General features: G+C 37.9%; 1 long non-coding RNA gene across 1 annotated transcript; it reads right to left on the bottom strand.

Moving 5' to 3' along the window:
- Positions 1–5,303: 5,303 nt before the first annotated feature.
- Positions 5,304–8,316, bottom strand: LOC132603522 (uncharacterized). The gene is made up of 2 exons (XR_009568376.1): positions 8,127–8,316; positions 5,304–7,841 (listed from the first exon to the last, which is right to left on the bottom strand). It is a non-coding gene; the product is annotated as an uncharacterized LOC132603522 (long non-coding RNA).
- Between the last annotated feature and the right edge of the window lie 14,442 nt (positions 8,317–22,758).

Below are 22,758 nucleotides of genomic sequence, written 5' to 3' on the forward strand. Positions count from 1 at the left end.
TCGTTTGCCTGTTGTACGCCGGATACGACTCCTTAGTATGCTGGCTATTGTGCTCGCTTTCTATATATCGTATTTCAGTTGTGACTTTGCTTTCTGTGTTGTATGCTTTACATACTCAGTACATATTTCGTACTGACCCCCTCTTTTCGGGGGGCTGCGTTTCATGCCGCGCAGGTACTCCCAGGTGAGTTGAAGACAGTATAGAAGATGTTCCAGTGCAGATGGCAAGCTCCATTTGTTCCCGGAGTGCTGCCGAGTCAGAGTTGGTATGTTATGCTTTCTGGATTACGTTAGAGACTTTGCAGACAGCGTCGTGGGTATTGGTTGTCAGTCTGTAAGCGGCTCCGTCAGTCAAAATGTCGGTCTGTGTTATGTACTGAATTTTGTATGATTATTGATTCGTTATGCTTGGAAGCTACGTGAAAGAATATTTCTGGAAAAAAAAAATTTACGATGTATTTCATCTCATTTGATTTGAAAAGTTTGACATGATTTTATGTGCAGCAAGAGTCTGAGGGTTCGCTCGGCCCTAGGTAAGGGTCGGGTGCCCATCACACCTTAACGGAATTAGGGTGTGACACATATCTATGTTAATCACTTCCCACTTCCAAGTTGGAATTTCTATAGCTTGCAACAATCCGCCCGGCTTTTGGTGCTCGATTTTCACTTGTTGACAGTTGGGACATTGAGCTACGAAGTTCGCTATATATTTCTTCATCCCATTCCACTAATATATAGATTTAAGATCATGGTACATTTTCGTTGCTCCGGGGTGGACAGAATAACGGGAACAATGAGCTTCTCTCAATATTTGGTGGCGTAAACCTGCCACATCAGGAACACATAATCTGCCTCGGCATCGGAGAACTCCGTCTCCTGCAACCTCAAATGATGATGACTCCTTCTGAGGGAGTGTATCTCTGTAATTCATTAGCGTGGGATCTTCGTATTGTCGCTCTTTCACTTCTACTACTGGCGACGAGACTGCTGAATTCTGAATGGTAGTTCCCATGCTACCTGAGTCCACTACTCGAACTCCTAGGCTAGCTAACTGCTGGAGCTTACGAGCCATTTCTCTTTTCTCTGGTCGTACATCACACAAACTTCCCACGGATCTGCAGCTAAGAGCATCAACCACAACATTTGCCTTTCCAGGGTGATATAGGATATCAATATCATAATCTTTTAGCAATTCCAACCATCATCATTGCCGCAAATTCAACTCTTTTTGCTTGAGGATATACTGAAGGCTCTTATGATCTGTATAAATATCCACATGGACACCATATAAATAATGTCTCCACATCTTTAATGCATGAATCACTGCAGCCAATTCTAGATCATGGGTTGGATAATTTTTCTCATGTTTCTGTAATTGCCTTGAAGCATACGCAATCACCTTACCATGTTGCATCAACACACAGCCTAGCCCAATGCCTGAAGCATCGCAATAAACAACATAGCCTTCCAATCCCTCTGGAAGTGTCAGGACGGGGGCAGAAGTCAATCTGTCTTTTAACTATTGGAAACTACGTTCACAAGCATCTGTCCATTGAAACTTTGCTGATTTCTGGGTCAGCTTTGTGAGTGGTGCAGAAATAGAAGAAAAACCTTCAACAAATTTCCTGTAGTAACCTTCTAAGCCCAGAAAGCTACGAACCTCCGTAGGAGTTGTGGGCCTTGGCCAAGTCTTCACGGCCTCAATCTTTTAGCCATCTACCCGAACACCATCGGCTGCAACAATGTGCCCCTATAATGTCACTGAGTTCAACCAAAACTCACACTTAGAAAATTTGGCAAATAGCTCTCGAGTTCGAAGCACTCTAAGGACAGTACGCAAATGATCCGCATGTTCTGCCTCGGATCTAGAATACACCAATATGTCGTCGATGAATACAATCACAAATAGATCTAGGAAGGGCATGAACACATTGTTCACATTGTTCATCAAATCCATAAATACTGCCGGTGCATTAGTTAGTCCAAATGACATCACCCGGAACTCAAAATGGCCATATCTTGTTCTGAAGGCTGTCTTAGGGATATCTTTCTCCCTAACTCTCACTTGATGATACCCGGACCTCAAATCTATCTTTGAAAACCATTTGGCACCTTGTAATTAGTCAAATAAGTCATCAATCCTCGGAAGAGGATATTTATTCTTAATCGTCACCTTATTCAATTGCCGATAGTCAATGCACATTCTCAAGGAGCCATCTTTCTTTCGGACAAACAATACGGGTGCTCCCCACGGGGATGAACTAGGCCTAATAAAGTCTTTCTCAAGCAAGTCTTTCAATTTCTCCTTCAACTCTTTCAATTCTGCGGGAGCCATTCTATAAGGAGGAATAGATATAGGCTTAGTGTCTGGCAACACATCAATAGCAAAATCAATCTCCCGCTCGGGAGGGAGGCCTGGAAGCTCTTCTGGGAACACATCCGAAAATTCATTTACTACGGGGACTGACTAAAGAGTTGGCGATTCAGCTTCTACATCTTGAACCCGCACTAGATGATAAATGTCATGCCCTATTTTTAACGGGTTAAAACTAGTTCACAACTTACAGGCTATGTTTCCTCTGGTTTTGCAAATTTTCAGAGTCGCCACCTAATTTTTGGGAATATTAGGAAACCAATTGTAAAATGTAAACTCCATTTTTTGTCCTTCAAACCTGTGAGATTCTAGGTACGGGTTTTATTTATCCCGAGGGGAAGGTATTAAGCACCCCTCAGAGCCTATCCGAAGACAGTCTTTAAACTTAATTTAATTAATACTAGAGGGGGTTGTCTAATTATTTATTATCACCTATTTAAAGAACTTCTAAAGAAACTAATTTCCGAAAATGACTTGTACAAAAATGATTTTTTTAAAGTCATTATAATCATATAAATAAATGTATGCATGTGTAGAAATGGTTAATGAGAGTATATATGCACGTACGTAAATATGTTATATGTGTATGTTTATTTGTAAAAGTAGTTTAGTATGCATGGGATGTAAACATATATAAAAATATATATTCGTGATGTATTTTTGTATGAAATAGTATAAAAAATGAGAGGATTAGTCTGTATATTTTGAGAAAATAATGTATATATGTGATCTTCCTAGCCAATGTAAGGATGGTATATAATGTATAAAAATAGTCATTTGTGATATGAGAGTAATATATATATATATATATATATATATATATATATATATGTATAAACGTGATGTAAAGATGATTAAGGAGTTAACAAAATATAAGATGAGTTGATATATACGTATGGAAAATAAAGTGTGTACCTTGGGACTTTCGTAACATAACGTGGATCACTATACGGTGACCCTAATAAAAGTATTGTATAAACTTGAAAAATTATACCTACTCAGATGCTAGTATCAAAAGAATGTAATTCTAAAAGTGGTCAGTTTGCAACCACTGCTTTTTCCCATAAAAATCTACATTTTTATCCATGCGTTTTTCAATTTTTCAAAAGTTCACATCTTAGCATTTTTGCGAAAAATCTATATTTAGAACACTTATTTCCTCCGCGATCTTTAAAAAAGAAAAGATTTGGTTGACCGTGTTTATACGATAAAACAAAGTATGTCTATTCCGCTGTAAACTAACTGATTGCAACTTAGGAAGGGTCAACTAAAAGGAACGGAAGAACGTTCCTAAGCGTTATCCCGAAGACACCTAAATCGGAAATTATACCAAAAGGGATGGGGGTAAGCAGCTAAACTTACTATTATACTTAACCATTTTTATTTTATTTTTTGCAAGCTCGTACACAAATAAGAAATAAATATGCTACAAATACCATCCAAAAATGTTAGTCAATAATATAAACAGCATATATATATATATATATATATATATATATATATATATATATATATATATATATATATATATGTTTGTTAACGTAAAGATACGAAATTTGAAGAGGAAGGACGGGGACGCTTGACACGAACGAAGGCTGTGAGACACAGGCACGCAAATGCAGCTACTGGTTTTTCTCTGATCTGGGCAGAATCCAGAGTTGCCATAACTCCAAATGCTCCCAAGGTTCCTCATGAAAAAGAAAAAAAAGATAAGGATTAGAAACAATTCTCAACAAGAGAAAAAAAAAAAAAAAAAATCTATATAACTTTAATTAATGAGAGCTAGATAAAAGAATCAAGACAACAGTACTAGCAAGCTGCTCTAAAACAGTTTGTTCAATTTTTTTCAGCAAGATACCAAAAATGCTAGCAAGCTGCTCTAAAACAGTTTCAAGACAACAAATGCCGAAGCCAAAGATGCAGCAACCGTGGGCTGAATCAAAGCAGTAGCAATGGCCTCTAAACTGACCCAAAAAAATGCACCAGCAATGGTCTTGGAATAAAGAAATCAGCCAGCCCAAACAGCGACAGCTAATGAGCCTCAAAGCTGCCCAAAACTTGGCTCAAAATCACAACAATAACCAACTAATACAGCAGCCAAAGTGTAGTATTTATTCAAATCAGTGGTTTTTTCAAATGTATCATCTATTTCTGCTGGAAAAAAACAGCAGCTCAAAAATATCACCAAAAAAATCATTTTCATCAAGAATAGCATCAGCTATGTTTCATCAAGGGAATAGAAGCAACAACACTTATTCAAGAAAACACAACAGCAAAATGGCCCAAAGACTCGGCAGCCATTTTAGTTTCAATGCTGCCTAAAATGTAGCATATTGATTCTCGAAACACAGTAGCGAATTAGCTCAGATTTGCATCAATATATCCCAAATGCAGCAATTAACACAGCTACAAGTAGCAGCCAAACATCAACTATTTTATCGAGTGTAACATCTCCATAGCAGCCAAGTATAACCACATTTTTTCTCAACATAGGCATTGGATTACCACACAAAACGCAGTAGCTGTTTGCAGTATAGCAGCAGCTATTCTTATCAGAATACCTCATCTAAATGTAGCAGCAATCTGTCACATGGTGCAGCAACAGTTTGGCCACAATGCAGTAGTAACATCAATGAATCAGCGAAGTGTCTCAGCTAAAGTGCAACAAGTTCCCAACCAATGCATCACAAAGGGCACAGAGATGCCCTTAAAACCAGTAACAAATCAAGATATAGCCATTTTCATCAAGTAGCAGCTCAAGGTAAGCAACAACATTTCAATTCAGATTTGCTCAATGATGCGAGCTCTTAAGCAAAGGATTAATCAACTTTACCCAACTCAAACCCATTCCCCCAAAATTCAGATTAATCTTAGACTCAGAGTAATTCTTTCTCTAAACTTTAACCTCCTAAATATGGCTTATTTGAAAGAAAAAAAAAAGAGTAGCAGTAACAATTAAACTGGGCACTTAACCATTTAGACAGAATACTTTAGTAAGGGAAAGGAATAACTGTTCGAGTATTTATGCAGCTAAATCAACTAGCAATAGGTTCAGTAGCTAGCACTTAGTTCTCTCAAGTGAAAATCTTAAACACCTAAAAGATAACAGAACTTAAAGGAACAGACCTCCCCATTTTCTAGCAAATAATACACAACGATATATATTTAGTTAACAGCACAGTAACTGAAGGAAGCAACCAGAGACTAGCTTAAACTGAAAAACAGACCGACTAGTCATGTAAAGGAACCAACCCCTTTTAAAAAAAAATATTTGATGCTATAGTACTAGGATAAACAACTGAAAGCTTAAACTTCAAACATATAAATATGATGCCAAATCTAATGCTAACTTTAGAGCACACAGACTCAGGCTTTAGCAGACAGTTTCTTAATCTCATACTGGTTAGAAAAATAGAACAATGCAGGGAAGAGAAGAAAGTATCAGGAAATTCTTGAAGATGATACTCAGCCAAGATGCACACAACACATAGGTTTGAAAGTTATTCTTTTAGGACATAAGCAGGCTTTATAAAAAAGAGGAAGTGCCTTTGCGAAAAAAATAGTAACTAAACTGAAATGGTTAAGCAGAATCCAATTTAGCCATTGAAAACAACTTTACATTTTTGCTATCAAACAGTTTGACAATCACTTCTAAGGAAAGACAGCTCGTATAGACAACAAATAATTTGACAATCACTTTTAAGGAAAGGAAAGAAATTATCACAGCGTGATCTTCAGGGTTGGGTCAGAAGAAAAAGAAGAGATAAATGACCACAGAAATTCAAACATGCATGTCCTATATGCTCACAGGAAGATTAGGTTGGCAAATCCATCACTTCCTATATTATGTATGTTTATCATTTTTAAGAAGAGGGCCAAACTATAGCAGAATGGGTTCTTAATTTGTTTCCTAACCTCTTGACACATAATTCAATAACTAATATGTATTCTAGTTGAGATAACTTAACTCAATTCAGGAAAGAGCAACACCTTGCACACAATAGATCAACACAGAACTTATGGTTTGAGCTAAAATATAACCTTATCCCTATTTATTTCAGGCAGCCACCATACAATGCTAAAAGGGCATGTGTTAAGCAATCAGACCCCGAAAGTATCTTAAACTAAAATAAGTCCACAGACTAGACCTATATCATATTGACACAGACTTGATAAGCTTAACTTGTATTGCAACTTGAATCCGGATACACATAAGGGAAGCTATCATAGACAGTAATGAAACAGCCCATAAGATCCATTTCTATAGGCTACTACCCAAAGTTTCTACTAGAATAAATCTAAGAAACTTACTTCAACCCCACATTAGACTAACTCAACTATCCACAATGGCAAGAATACTGAAACTAGCAAGCACTGAGAACAGCTATACCCAACCAGAACCAAGTTCATACATGCACAACCATAAGCCTATCATTTAAATCTTCAAGGCTATTAACTTAAGCTCAGTCAAATGCTGAGAACTGAGGCCTCCTAAATAATCATATGAACAGTGATCTATTCCCATTTTTATTCAAACCAGCGTGTAAATTCCCCCCATTTCCTTTCAACAACTCATAAACAATTAAGCAAAGAGAAAAAAAAAAATGGTGAATGACTCTCACTACAGGTTGTTTGGCCAACACAAACAGTTTCAAATACATGACAGAGTCAACATAATACAGTTTCAAATCAACAGATATCCCAATCCATGAAGCAGGGATCAATAAGAGAAATTTTCTGATCAAATTTGAATTAAATGTCTATATATCAAGGCTGCCAGGTGCTCAAGTATGTTTCAAAAGACATCTTTAGATTGTTTAAATCTAAAACAACATCTAATCTCCTTAAGACAATATAAACCAGCCCAAGAACTGAAACTGACGTATGTTAATAGCTCCAAACAGCACATCGATTTTATCTTATGCTAATTTAAACCAGATTTCCCATTAGCTTTAAACTAAACTGATCATGTAAAACAAATTGAGACTAGTCAGTATCAGCAACTATTCGAGGCAGTATTAAGCTAACACTAGAGCATTGCTAGTTTTATTTTTTCGAAGCTTAAACTAGTAAAATCTCAAGATTTAAGGTTGTTACACATGATTAGACCTAAACTTGTCTAAAACACAAACCGCATAATGCTATACCATGACAGAACTAAAAGCGAAAAAAATTAAAAGAGAGGGATTTTGAGAATTCTCTTTTTGCCGAGCAGCGACGGGGTTAAGCACATATTCGATGAAATTATTCGTTTCACACTAATTTACAACAAACGAGGAGAACACACATTCCAGCCAACTAAACCAAATATACGACAAGAAATACTTGAACGACTACATTTCTAGTTTTACAAAATTAAAGACGAAGATAGGACGAATGTGATTACCTTCTCCGTGACAGCGAACTGAGGCTATTGTCGTCTTCGAGTCTCCGAATCCACTCGAAAGCTTGTTGTTTCAGCCGAGAACTTGAAAAGAGATTTTGACGCCAAAAAGAAACTTAAGGTTAAAAGAAGATTTTTCTGAGTATGAAAGCTTTGAAAGAGATGTTCTCTCAATGAAAGCTTTGTTCAAAGGGGAGTTTTCAGCCTAAAAAAAAACTTATCCAAAACAGCCCACAAGGGTCTGTATTCATAGAAAAATACTGAGGGGTTCCTAAAACTTGAATTCGAAGTTCAAAAATAAGGAAAAGGGGGGAAATTTGGGAAGATGTTTTCAAGAGATAAGATGATGAAAATAGGGATGGAACTCACCATAAAATTCGCTGAATTTGCAGGCTTCAGAGATGGAGTGTGAGAAAAGAGAAGGCAGCGGATTTCGTGGGATAGGGGCGTGTTGGTGGTGAGGTGACGTGACGGAAGTGACGGGGAGTGGGGTGGTGGTGACGTTGGGGTGGCTGTTCGGTTTAGGGGTGGTAGGTGAAGGAGAAAGGGTCGTTTGGTTAGGGATTTTTGTTTACTGATTTTGGGACTTGGGGAATTTAGTTTAGGGGCTTGGGCCGGGTCAGTTCGGGTCTTGGGCTGGGTCGGTTGGAAGGGGATTTGGGCTGAACGTTTTTGGGCTTAGATTTTGTAGAATGGGAATAGGATTTGGCGCAATATTTTAGGTAGATAAATTAATTTCTAACCCCCTTTTTACTCTAATCAATTAATTAAAATATGCTTCCTTGTCCTAAATATTTCCCACAAGATGTATACCTATATAAATTGCAATACAAGTAATTTAATATACGTAATTAGTTTTAAAATAGAGTAAGAGATGGTTAATATAGTAATAAATAGGATTAAAGGAAAAATGTCATATAGAATCACCAACGCTATGTTTGAGTAGTTTAATTGTAAAGAAAGATGTTTAGTAATTTTTTTTTTAATCTTTTTTTTTTAATTACAAATATGATCGTTTGGTAATTTTTAAGAAACAAATAAAAATATTCTTAACTTTAGAGAAATATATCTCGAAAAATAGCGTAATAATTAATGAAAATATTCCAAGCTCATTCTGGCGAAATTTCAGGACTGAGAAGCATAGTGAAATTAATTAAACGAAAAAGGAGGGCCAAAATTGGGTGTCAACAATAAATGCACCCTTTTGTGATCATTCTCCTTGCCTTTAGGTAGGAAATAAACCTACCTTTTGGTGACGCAGTATTCCCTTTTCATTCTCTAGCTGGTTCTCCCTGAAATTGGAAGCGAACCATTTTCATTCTACAATCAACATTGTCATAGCAAGAAGCCAACCAATCCATGCCTATAATAACATCAAAATCCACCATTTTTAACTCATGCAAGTCAATCATAGTACGACGGTCACAAATCATAACTATATAGTTTCTATATACTCGGCTAGCTATTACTGATTCACCAACGGGTGTAGACACCTCAAAAGGTTTGATTGACTCCGGTTTGACTCTAAACTGTCCCGCAATATACGGAGTAACATATGACAATGTGGAGCCCGGGTCTATCAAAGCATATACATCATGAGAAAATACCGATAATATACCCGTGACCACATCAGGAGAAGACTCAAGATCTTGGCATCCAGCCAAAGCATAAATACGGTGCTGAGGACCGCTAGAACTGGGGACTCTCCCTCTACCTCTACCATGGCCGACTGGCGCATGTGAACCTGGCCCCATAGGGCGTATAGATGATGAAGATCCGACTACCGACCCTGAAAGTTGGGTCCTACCTCTGCCACCAACCGAGGGGAAATCACGCATAATATGGCCTGGCCGACCACATGAATAACAAACCTCTGAACCCAATCGGCACTGACCCCAATGTAACTTCCCACACTGGGAACATCGTGGTACGGGTGGCCTCGCCTGACCCGAATCTCCTCTGAACTGCGAACCGGAAAAAACTCTGACTCAGCCCGGAATGAGTAGATCTATCAAATCTCTGGCCTGAAAACCATGGAGGCGCACTAGTCATAGAATGGCCTGAATGCCTCGAAAACGGTTGTCTATTCCCGCCTCTATACTCACTCATCGGACCCGAAGATCTAGCCCTCTTGCTATGTCCCCTATAATGCTCACGCTCACTTCTTTGCTATTGTAGGCTTTCTTCTAAGTTTTAAGCATGGGCTTGACTACGTGAAATATCCATATTGTCCTGAAGGGACGCAGTCAAGCACCTATCCATCAAATGTGGCCCTAGGCCTTTCACAAATCGGTGCACTCGGTTACCTATATCCGCTACCATGGCCGAAGCATACCTAGCCAAAGAATTGAAGCGGAGACTATACTCTAAAGCACTCATGCTTCCTTGCCTCAAATTCAAGAACTTATCGGCTCTAGCTCGCCGAACCTCTGGAGGTAAATAATGTCGGAGGAAAGCATCAACAAATTCTTGCCATACCGGGGGAGGCGCATTGGCTCCCCATGAAACCATCCAAACCATGTACCAATGAACCACAACATCCCTTAATTTATAGGACACTAACTCCATCGATTCGATGTCCGAATCATGTATCAACCGAGGTGTCCTCAACATCCCATCAATAAAATTCTGAGGGTCCTCATCCGGCTTTGATCCAAAGAATTTCGGAGGGTTCAAACTAATGAAATCACGGGCCCTTGCACTAACGGCCCTATCACCTTGCCCTGTACTTTGCCGCTAAGTTTGGGCAGCAACCAATTGAGTAAATAAATGAATGGCCTCTTTTACATCTTGGCCTGAAGCATCCGGTGGAGGAGCCGGAGGTGCTGGAGTTAGGGCTGAGGCTCCCTCACGCTCCTCAGAAATAGGCACTAACTGGGAGGACTGAGATTGAACCGCATTCTGGGACTCACTTTCCTCTACAACTATTAGCGGTGCTCTTTCAGCCCGCTTTTCTGCCACTGTCTTGCCCTTTTGGGCTGCTGTAGCCTTTCTCTTTACAAGCATCTCTGAAATACATAACACATGACATGGTTAAGGAAAATAAGTTCTTATGCCATAGCTCTATCGCACGATCTTATGAAGAAAGTAGGTCATTCATTCCTAAAATGCCCGCAGCCTCTTGTTTATAAGTGTGGCGCGCAACACACCCATAACCAAGACTCTACTGGACACGGCTCGTAGACACACCCTAGGACAGAACTGCTCTGATACCACTTTTGTCACGACCCAACCAGAGGGCCGCGACGGGCACCCGGTGCTTTCCCACCCTGGCACCCCTTATCATACATTACATTTACATCTAGGTGAGCCACATAGCTGAATCATACTTTCTTTCCATCAATCATACTATTTCCATTGGGCAACCATACACACACACACACACACACACACACACACACACATATATATATATATATATATATATATATATATATATATATATATATATATATATATATATATATATATCACCATTAATAACAGTGCCCATAGCAATGTACATAAGCCGACGAGGCTAGCAAAATGTTATCCAAAATATAGGCCGACAAGGCCAAACACATCTAACTATATACACATGTCTACGAGCCTCTAAGGAGAGTATGTCATATCATATAGGCGGGACGGGACCCCGCTATGCCCATAAATATGTACACAAAAGAATCAATACCAAAAGCTATAGCTCCAAATGAAATGGAGCTCCGCTATGTAGTCCCTGAGAAGTATAGTTATGGATCAAGCCTGTCTCCCTGGCCACCTGCGGGCATGACGCAGCGTCCACAAACAAAAGGACGTCAATACGAAGAATGTACTGAGCATGTAAAGCATGATCAATATCATTATGAAAGCATAATAGACAACATAGAAATAGCATAGGATGAGAGATAGTAGTATCATCGTCATAAGCACTTACTTGCTTTTCATAGGGACTTTCCATTTCTAATGCGAGATTGTGTACATACATCCGTATTCCTATCCGAACTCATTTACATTTCATATCCATAGTCGTATTCATACACATATTCTTATTCATATTCATATCATATTCGTATTCATACTCATATCTATATCATATACATATCCACATCATATACATAGCATACCCGACCCCGAAGGTTCGGTGTTTCACGTACCCGGCCATGGCTAGGCTCGGTTATCATACATACCTGGCCAACCAAGGCTCAGTGTTACACATACCGGGCCCTACCAAGGCTTTAGGGTTATCCGTACCCAACTGCAGAGGTGCGCGCGCGTTACATAAATATATATTCTACCTGGCCATATAAGCTCGGGGTTCCATAATAGTCATACATAGACACATATACATAAAAGATCATAAGCATCTGTAGCATCATTACTATTATCATCGTCATCATTATCGTTATCACTATTATCGTCGCTCATTACATCTATCTTTATAGGATTACTCGTCATATGAGGAATCTAGTACAATCGTAACATATCGAGAATCATAAGCTTAGTAGCTTTTGAAGATAGCATAATTTGGAGGACAACGTAGGCTCATAGAAGATTAGATACTTGGCCAAAGAACCATGCCTTATGAAAGAAGGGTTAGCCTTACATACCTTTCCGTTCAACTATTCTATCACTTGCACGTTCTCCTTCAATGCTCACGTTTCTACCTTCATTAGAGTTATACTATCATTAGAAAATCGACAGCTAGCATACACGACTAAAACTAGAGAAAATTGGACAGCATCTCCTTTATTTATACGACTTCCTCCATATCATATATCAACTCCCAAACGTCAATAATACATTCACAATATCATAACAATAGTCTTTATTCATCCACATTATCCATATTTCTCAATTCACTTCCAATCATCCATATCCATGGTCATAACACACGATTACGTTCATTCATATACAATGCCTATCCCATGTTCTTAACATCATTTATAACATAACCATATCACAACACATCAATAATCGTGACTCAATTCAAGCTATTACTCACAATGATACTATTCCCACATTCATGACCCATTTTTCTATATCCTTCTACAATCCAAGTGTTTCAACTTCCAAATACCTTAAATAACATGGAAATACCATAAATCTTACCTTAGATGGTGTAGGGATGAACCTTTGGTGGAAACGCCTCACTTGAGCAAAACCCTAGTTTCACCTTCACTTGAATTCCTTGCCTTGGAGAACTTTAATGGGTTTCTTACACTTGATTCAGTTAGTTTGATGTTGTTGATCACTAATATCTCTTGAATTCTTGTGGGAGAAGTGTAGAGAGATGTTTTAGAGAGAAAGGGTGTGAAAGGGAAATGAAATAAAATGAGACTTGATCCCTTATTAATACACAAAATCTGTCCTGACCAGTTTCTACGGACCAACATACGGTCCGTATAAATTATACTGACCGTATGTCTGGCCGTAGATTTGGTCCAGAGAGGGGTGCTAATCTGGGCTGATTATATGGTGGAACATACGGCCCATATGTTTTATACGGCCAGTATGTTTGGCCGTATAATGCCCAGTTTTCCGAAGTTCGTTCTCGTCGACTCGTTTGATCTCCAATCCTTATGGAACCTTCTTAACACTTTTTTATCACCTCATTAACAATCTAAGGGACGTTATAACTCTTCTCCAAAACATCCTTAAGTCATCGCTAACTTGTTACTCGGAAATCCCTTCCGATACATATCGTATGCCTTGCCTTCTCTTGGCAAATTTCCTTCCCCTACCTCGAACGTCTTTGAAATCTTAATTAGGGTAATCAAATGTCATTCCTTACTCATTGAAAAATCATATACTCGTGCCCTTCTTTAGTCTATTCGCTGTGCATCAACGGAAAATTTTCCGAAGTGTAACATTCTTCCCCCCTTAAGAACATTCGTCCTCGAATGTTAAGTCCTCGGGGATTCTATAAAAATTTCGCCAAAGTTTCCCCTGTAATATGGCACTACCATTTTATCACAACAGCCCATAATAACAATGCCTCACAGGGCCACAACATAATAGCAATAGAATTTGGCCACACACGACCCAAATGCATAAAAAGAAAACATACATACCTTATGATCTTGATGTCTCATCTTGGATTTCTTCTAGGGGCTGAAATAAGTGCGGATACTTGGATTTCATATTTTCTTCCGCTTCCCATGTTATTTCTTCTCGTTTATTGTTTCTCCATAAAACCTTAACTGAGGTCACTTCTTTGTTTCTAAGCCTCTGTACTTGCCTATCTAGTATGGCAATGGGTACCTCTTCATAAGTTAACTTTTCTGTCACTTGAACATCATTTACTGGCACGATCCTAGTAGGATCTCCGACACATTTACGAAGCATCGAGACATGGAAAACTGGGTGAACTGACTCTAAATCATGAGGTAGATCTAATTCATAGGCCACTTTGCCTACCTTGCGCACAATCTCATAAGGCCCAATGTACCGGGGACTAAGCTTCCCCTTTTTGCCAAATCTCATTACACCCTTCATTGGTGACACTCTTAAGAATACCAAATCCTTCACTTTGAACTCTAAGTCCCTTCGATGATTATCCGCATAGGACTTTTGACGACTTTGGGCTGCTAATAACCGATCTTGTATGAGCTTAACTTTCTCTATGGCTTGCTGGACCAAGTCTGGCCCTATCAATTTAGTCTCTCCTACCTCGAACCACCCAATTGGGGATCTACACTTTCGCCCATATAAAGCCTCATACGGTGCCATTTGGATGCTAGAATGATAACTATTGTTATAAGCAAATTCAACGAGGGTTAAGTGATCATCCCAATTACCTCCAAAATCTATCATACATGCCCGTAACATATCCTAAAGAGTCTGAATGGTACATTCAGCTTGTCCGTCAGTCTGGGGGTGAAATGCCGTGCTAAGGCTCACTTGAGTCCCTAACCCTTTTAGAAGGACTTCCAAAAATTAGCTGTAAACTGAGTTCCTCTATCTGAGATAATAGATGCTGGGACACCATGGAGTCGCACTATCTCTTTAACATAAAGCTTTGCATAATCTTCTGCCACATATGTCGTTCTGACTGGTAAGAAATGAGCTGACTTCGTGAGTCTATCCACAATCACCCATATAGAATCATATCTACGTCGAGAACGGGGTAAGCCTGTAATGAAATCCATGTTAATCACTTCCCACTTCCAAGTTGGAATTTCTATAGCTTGCAACAATCCGCCCGGCTTTTGGTGCTCGATTTTCACTTGTTGACAGTTGGGACATTGAGCTACGAAGTTCGCTATATATTTCTTCATCCCATTCCACTAATATATAGATTAAGATCATGGTACATTTTCGTTGCTCCGGGGTGGACAGAATAACGGGAACTATGAGCTTCTCTCAATATTTGGTGGCGTAAACCTGCCACATCAGGAACACATAATCTGCCTCGGCATCGGAGAACTCCGTCTCCTGCAACCTCAAATGATGATGACTCCTTCTGAGGGAGTGTATCTCTGTAATTCATTAGCGTGGGATCTTCGTATTGTCGCTCTTTCATTTCTACTACTGGCGACGAGACTGCTGAATTCTGAATGGTAGTTCCCCTGCTACCTGAGTCCACTACTCGAACTCCTAGGCTAGCTAACTGCTGGAGCTTACGAGTCATTTCTCTTTTCTCTGGTCGTACATCACACAAACTTCCCACGGATCTGCAGCTAAGAGCATCAACCACAACATTTGCCTTTCCAGGGTGATATAGGATATCAATATCATAATCTTTTAGCAATTCCAACTATCGTCATTGCCGCAAATTCAACTCTTTTTGCTTGAGGATATACTGAAGGCTCTTATGATCTGTATAAATATCCACATGGACACCATATAAATAATGTCTCCACATCTTTAATGCATGATTCACTGCAGCCAATTCTAGATCATGGGTTGGATAATTTTTCTCATGTTTCTGTAATTGCCTTGAAGCATACGCAATCACCTTACCATGTTGCATCAACACACAGCCTAGCCCAATGCCTGAAGTATCGCAATAAACAACATAGCCTTCCAATCCCTCTGGAAGTGTCAGGACGGGGGCAGAAGTCAATCTGTCTTTTAACTATTGGAAACTACGTTCACAAGCATCTGTCCATTGAAACTTTGCTGATTTCTGGGTCAGCTTTGTGAGTGGTGCAGAAATAGAAGAAAAACCTTCAACAAATTTCCTGTAGTAACCTTCTAAGCCCAGAAAGCTACGAACCTCCGTAGGAGTTGTGGGCCTTGGTCAAGTCTTCACGGCCTCAATCTTTTGGCCATCTACCTGAACACCATCGGCTGCAACAATGTGCCCCTATAATGTCACTGAGTTCAACCGAAACTCATACTTAGAAAATTTGGCAAATAGCTCTCGAGTTCGAAGCACTCTAAGGACAGTATGCAAATGATCCGCATGTTCTGCCTCGAATCTAGAATACACCAATATGTCGTTGATGAATACAATCACAAATAGATCTAGGAAGGGCCTGAACACATTGTTCATCAAATCCATAAATACTGCCGGTGTATTAGTTAGTCCAAATGACATCACCCGGAACTCAAAATGGCCATATCTTGTTCTGAAGGCTGTCTTAGGGATATCTTTCTCCCTAACTCTCACTTGATGATACCCGGACCTCAAATCTATCTTTGAAAACCATTTGGCACCTTGTAATTAGTCAAATAAGTCATCAATCCTCGGAAGAGGATATTTATTCTTAATCGTCACCTTATTCAATTGCCGATAGTCAATGCACATTCTCAAGGAGCCATCTTTCTTTCGGACAAGCAATACGGGTGCTCCCCACGGGGATGAACTAGGCCTAATAAAGCCTTTCTCAAGCAAGTCTTTCAATTTCTCCTTCAACTCTTTCAATTCTGCGGGAGCCATTCTATAAGGAGGAATAGATATAGGCTTAGTGTCTGGCAACACATCAATAGCAAAATCAATCTCCCGCTCGGGAGGGAGGCCTGGAAGCTCTTCTGGGAACACATCCGGAAATTCATTTACTACGGGGACTGACTAAAGAGTTGGCGATTCAGCTTCTACATCTTGAACCCGCACTAGATGATAAATGTCATGCCCTATTTTTAATGGGTTAAAACTAGTTCACAACTTACAGGCTAAAACTAGAGAAAATTGGACAACATCTCCTTTATTTATACGACTTCCTCCATATCATATATCAAGTCACAAACGTCAATAATACATTCACAATATCATAACAATAGTCTTTATTCATCCACATTATCCATATTTCTCAATTCACTTCTAATCATCCATATCCATGGTCATAACACACGATTACGTTCATTCATATACAATGCCTATCCCATGTTCTTAACATCATTTATAACATAACCATATCACAACACATCAAGAATCGTGACTCAATTCAAGCTATTACTCACAATGATACTATTCCCACATTCATGACCCATTTTTCTATATCCTTCTACAATCCAAGTGTTTCAACTTCCAAATACCTTAAATAACATGGAAATACCATAAATCTTACCTTAGATGGTGTAGGGATGAACCTTGGGTGGAAACTCCTCACTTGAGCAAAACCCTAGTTTCACCTTCACTTGGATTCCTTGCCTTGGAGAACTTTAATGGGTTTCTTACACTTGATTCAGTTAGTTTGATGTTGTTGATCACTAATATCTCTTGAATTCTTGTGGGAGAAGTGTAGAGAGATGTTTTAGAGAGAAGGGGTGTGAAAGGGAAATGAAATAAAATGAGACTTGATCCCTTATTAATACACAAAATCTGTCCCGACCAGTTTCTACGGACCAACATACGGTCCGTATAAATTATACTGACCGTATGTCTGGCCGTAGATTTGGTCCAGAGAGGGGTGCTAATCTGGGCTGATTATACGGTGGAACATACGGCCCATATGTTTTATACAGCCAGTATGTTTGGCCGTATAATGCCCAGTTTTCCGAAGTTCGTTCTCGTCGACTCATTTGATCTCCAATCCTTATGGAACCTTCTTAACACTTGTTTATCACCTCATTAACAATCTAAGGGGCGTTATAACTCTTCTCCAAAACATCCTTAAGTCATCGCTAACTTGTTACTCGGAAATCCCTTCCGATACATATCGTATGCCTTGCCTTCTCTTGGCAAACTTCCTTCCCCTACCTCGAGCGTCTTTAAAATCTTAATTAGGGTCATCAAATGTCATTCCTTACTCATTGAAATACCGTACACTCGTGATCTTCTTTAGTCTATTCGCTGTGCATCAACGGAAAATTTTCCAAAGTGTAACAGCCGATTAGCGTAGCACTGAAAGCTGGCATACTTCACAAGATCTAAAGCCGCGTAAGCATCCCTCGCAGACAAAGGCAAAGAGAAGATGACTAGTACCCCCGATAACGGAAATGAGCTTGCTCTCCGTGATGGAGATGCCCAATAGTCACAAGAGGTATCATCTCAAAAGGATGTGATTGCAACATTACTGACTGCCATTACTGAGCTCCAATAGATGCATATCATGAATGTCGAACACAACTCAAGTCATTGTTTCATAATCCTTGCCTTTTCATGAGATAAATGAGATATCGAGTAACTAGGTAAAGAAATCAACAATCACAACTTGTTAACAAATATGGCGAGAAGCCCACATAACAACATCCATACCAAGCCAGTGGATTTATCACCACAACCATGCTGGCAGGCCTATCATGCTTTCCCCGTCAGTATCTACCATTACATATGATTCTCTAATCGGAGTATAACAAAGGTAAGTCGTAACCTACCTCGAAGGCCGAGCGGGAGTCACGAACAATCAAGCCAATGCCTTTCCTTTGCGGAGAGCCTCTGAACGATCGAAGTCTATCAAATAAGTACTCTAAGTTAGAGTACGAATCTAAGGATACCCCTATTGTTACACTTCTAATTTGAACTAAAAAAATGACCTTAGAAAGTGACCCCGACCAACAAGGGCAAAACTAGAATTTTATGTTAAGAACATGCTACCCATAATCTAAATAGTCAAAATCCTAAGTTTCAGGAAAATCTAACCCTAATTGAGCCTCCAATATCATTGATTATCAAAAAAATGCCAATTTTGGAAAAACCCTTAATTTCACCCCAAGAATCTTGGGTTTAATAGGAATTCAAGCTTAGGAATAGTTTACCCATGGAATCCACCTCAGGTGCGGACCAGCCAGCCCCCCCCCCCCTCCCCGCCTCCCAAGTTCGCTCCTGCGGACCAAATTTCGTTGAAGCGGACCGACAGGTGCGGTCAAGCTAATGCTGGCGTGATTGCACTAGAAACCAAAAAAATCTGATTTTCACCAAATCTCACCCAACACTCGAAACTCATCCGAGACCTCCCAGACACAAACCAAATATGCATATCTATTGTAAAACACGCTATGAACTCGCTTCCGCACTCGGATTTCCCAAAAGAGGTCTCCTTAATCCGGTGTTGACCCAAGTCAACTCCAACCAAACAAAAACTAACCTTCCAACCAATGACCCAAAACTCCACTGGACGCCTTGAGACCCAAACCAAGGACCCAACTAAGTAAAAAATCACGTTTCGGACTTAACGAAACTATTAGAATTTGATTCCGAACGCAATAACCCATAAGTAAACTATTCGTCAACCCTTTTTATTTATTCAACTTAGAAAACTCTAGAATCCTCAAAATCAACCAAGACTGGTTCGATATCCTTGGGAATCGCGCCACCCATTCATGCAAGTCATAAATACAGAAACAAGACTACGGAAAGGGTATTTTGGGGAAAAATAGAGTAAAATGTCTAAAATGACCAAACAGGTTGTTACAAAGTACTACACAATTATTACAAATAAAGGGAAATTGTGAAAATATACCCCTCAACTTTGCGATTTAGAGCAGATATACCCCTAGTTAAAAAAGTGGTGTATATATACCCCTGTCATTACAAACTGGTGCAAATATACCCCTGTCGTTACACAAATGGTGCAAATATACCCTTTTTGCTAAGGGTTTTAAAAAAAATCATTTAGCTTCTTTTTAATTAAAAAAATACCACTTGGCTTTAAAAAAAAAGTAAACCCACTTTTGTTTTTTCTGAGTACACATATTTTTCTAAAGCCATATCGTAATTTTTTTCTGGTGTATCGGGTCTGGTTCTTTTTAAAAAGTATCTCCGTGACTTTAAAAAAATAAGTTTACCCATTTTTTTAAACGAACTAGGAAAAAAATTACCATGTGGCTTTAGAAAAAATATGTCTACTAAAACGAATTGGTAGACTTTTTTTAAAGCCATGTGGCAGTTTTTTTAATTAAAAAATTAGACAAATAATTTTTACAAAAAACTCCGTCAGGAAAAAGGGTATATTTGCACCATTTTGTAACTGCAGGGGTATATATACACTACTTTTTTAACGAGGGGTATATCTGCTCTAAATCATAAAGTTGAGGGGTATATTTATACCTTTTCTCACAAATAAATAATTGTATATGATTATGTGGCTATTAACGGTTGAAAAATACCTTATCTGGGTACTGGTTTTTTGATTTTTTTTCATGCCTACACGGGTTAAAGAGGGTGTAATCGCACACTTTACCACATGTAAAAATTTATTAAATAGCCAAGTTCAAAGGGGTAGTGAAGACTATAATCTAGGTGGGCAATTAATAACTCGTGCCGAATTTAGAGAGGTTGTTAGGTGTTTTGCCTTATTTAAATAGACGTAAAGTGAGGGAAAAGGAGCACCGTATATGTAAGGAAGCTCGTAAATTTGATGGTTGTGAATGTGGTTGTCCTGACTCAAGCGGTCATTTGGTTGGTGAACAAGTTATATCAAAATTCTTGTGCCAAATATTGTATTACGAGAATAAAAATGACATAATTATTTAGTTAATATATTTTAATTGGTAGATGTTTCGTAACATATAGTGGATATAATATAAAACATATGTTTAGTTTTACACAAGATAAATCAGGACAAATTTTATTTTTGTTTTGACGTTGACATTCTTAAACAACTTTAGGAGAAGGGTATTTCCGTCATTTGGTGTTTTACCTAAGCTCAATAATCTTGAAATTGTTTTTCCACCTTGAATGTGCTATAACAATAATATCACAATTATGATATATAAAATCTCTGAATTACTAATCTTGAAATAATCTCGCATTTTAATCAAAAGATTATTATCTCTTTCCGAAAAATGGTTAGTTTTGCCATTTATGCAGGCAGCTTACCCTGCAAAAGAAGGAACCTGTTTTTCTTTTTAGGTATTTTGGTAAGCTGCCTGCCATTTATGTTGCCTTAACTTTTACTAGCAGGCACCTCCCCTCTCAAGCCCTTTCCTTCAATCCCCACCTTCAGTCTAATCGCTATACTTTTCATGACTTGCTCGTGTTTGTCTTCTTTCTTTCTCTTTTGTCCTTTGAGATAGCGTATTATTTAAGCGTTGAGATTAAACGTAGAAAATGACAAAAATGATCTCTTATGTTTTAGGTTAAGTTCAAATTCATTATTTAAATATGTACTGAACAGTTTTGATCCTTTTAGTATGTTAAAAGTTAACATTATTAGTGTTCTTCAAATATTATTGAACCCTATCTATTAGATTTGCCGAAAACTATAGAAAACAAAAATGAAATTAGCAAGAAATCATATTTTGATGTATAATTTTTGTAGTTCTGCTATTTTTAATTTATCTTTAGAATTTGGTATAGCTTTTTGAAGTGTAATTTTTGCTATATTTTTATATCTTTTTAATGTCTACTATAATTTTTTATGTTGCATATTTTAGGATATGTCGGGACGTTTTTTATGTTTATGGTTAAAAATAAATTTCCACTATTTTCGTCAAGGCTAATAAATATAAATTGTTAAATATTTGACCCCGACTAAAAGTGTACTTTTTGATATATCTATAATATTAAAACTGTTCAATATAAACTTAAGGAACTATTTGAACCTACCCTCAAATACAATTGATCATTTTTATATTTCTCAAATTAAACACAAGGTTCGTTATTTTCTTGAGAACTTTACTAAAGAAAGCTTTACTGTAGGATTTCAAAAAAGATAAGTTATTTAAGCAAACTTAATTGTCGACAAGATATTACATGACACCTACTATTACATATAAAGTTCATTGGGTCATGAATCAATTATTGAAATTTTGTCTCTCTCTTTTTCCAATTTAAGTTATACTCTCTCTCTCTCAATTTAAGTGTTTTATTTTCCTTTTTGGTTTGTTCCATAAGAGTATCTCTTCCTATATTTAGTAAGTTTAATAATTCAAACAACATACATGACAAGTGTAAAACCACATATTCAAAGAACATTTTAGTACATTACACACATCTTTGATTTAGAACCACAAGATTGAAAAATCTTTCAATATTTTTTAAATTCTGGGTCCAGCAAAACTAAGACACATAAACTGAAATAGATGGAATATCTATTAACTGTGCAAAGAATTTTATACTATATATTAATATATTTAACTAATAATAATATGTTATTTTTATTAATATTTTTATGTTACTATATTAGGCTTGCTTAGATGTGTAATTAAATCACCCTTGCTTAAATAATGGTGTTGGCTCATTGCTTGTTTAGCTATAGTATTACAATAACAACAACAACAACATACCCAGTGAAATCCCATAATGTGGGGTCTGGGGAGGGTAAAGTGTACGCAGACCATACCCCTATCTCGGAAGACAGGGAGACTGTTTCCGAAAGACCCTCGGCTCAAGAGTTGTTTAGTTATAGTATTGCAAAACATTAATTTTGGTATCGAAATGTTTGTGAAATATTAAAAACTAAGCTAAAAAAGTATTTAAGTGAAATAATATATTCATTTAAATTTCATATTTTTTTCAAATAAAATTAACTTTCTTTTTGGATAATAAATTTAAATATTTCTTAGACAACCTCAACTTTCAAATTTTTTGTTAAATACTTTTCTTTCTACAATTTCAAGCAAATATTATTCAAACACTGAATATTGCCAACTAGTACTTCTTCTGTCCCAATTTAAATGTTTTACTTTCCTTTTT

Source organism: Lycium barbarum, chromosome 7 (assembly GCF_019175385.1).
Source record: "Lycium barbarum isolate Lr01 chromosome 7, ASM1917538v2, whole genome shotgun sequence".
Classification (NCBI taxonomy): Eukaryota; Viridiplantae; Streptophyta; class Magnoliopsida; order Solanales; family Solanaceae; genus Lycium; species Lycium barbarum.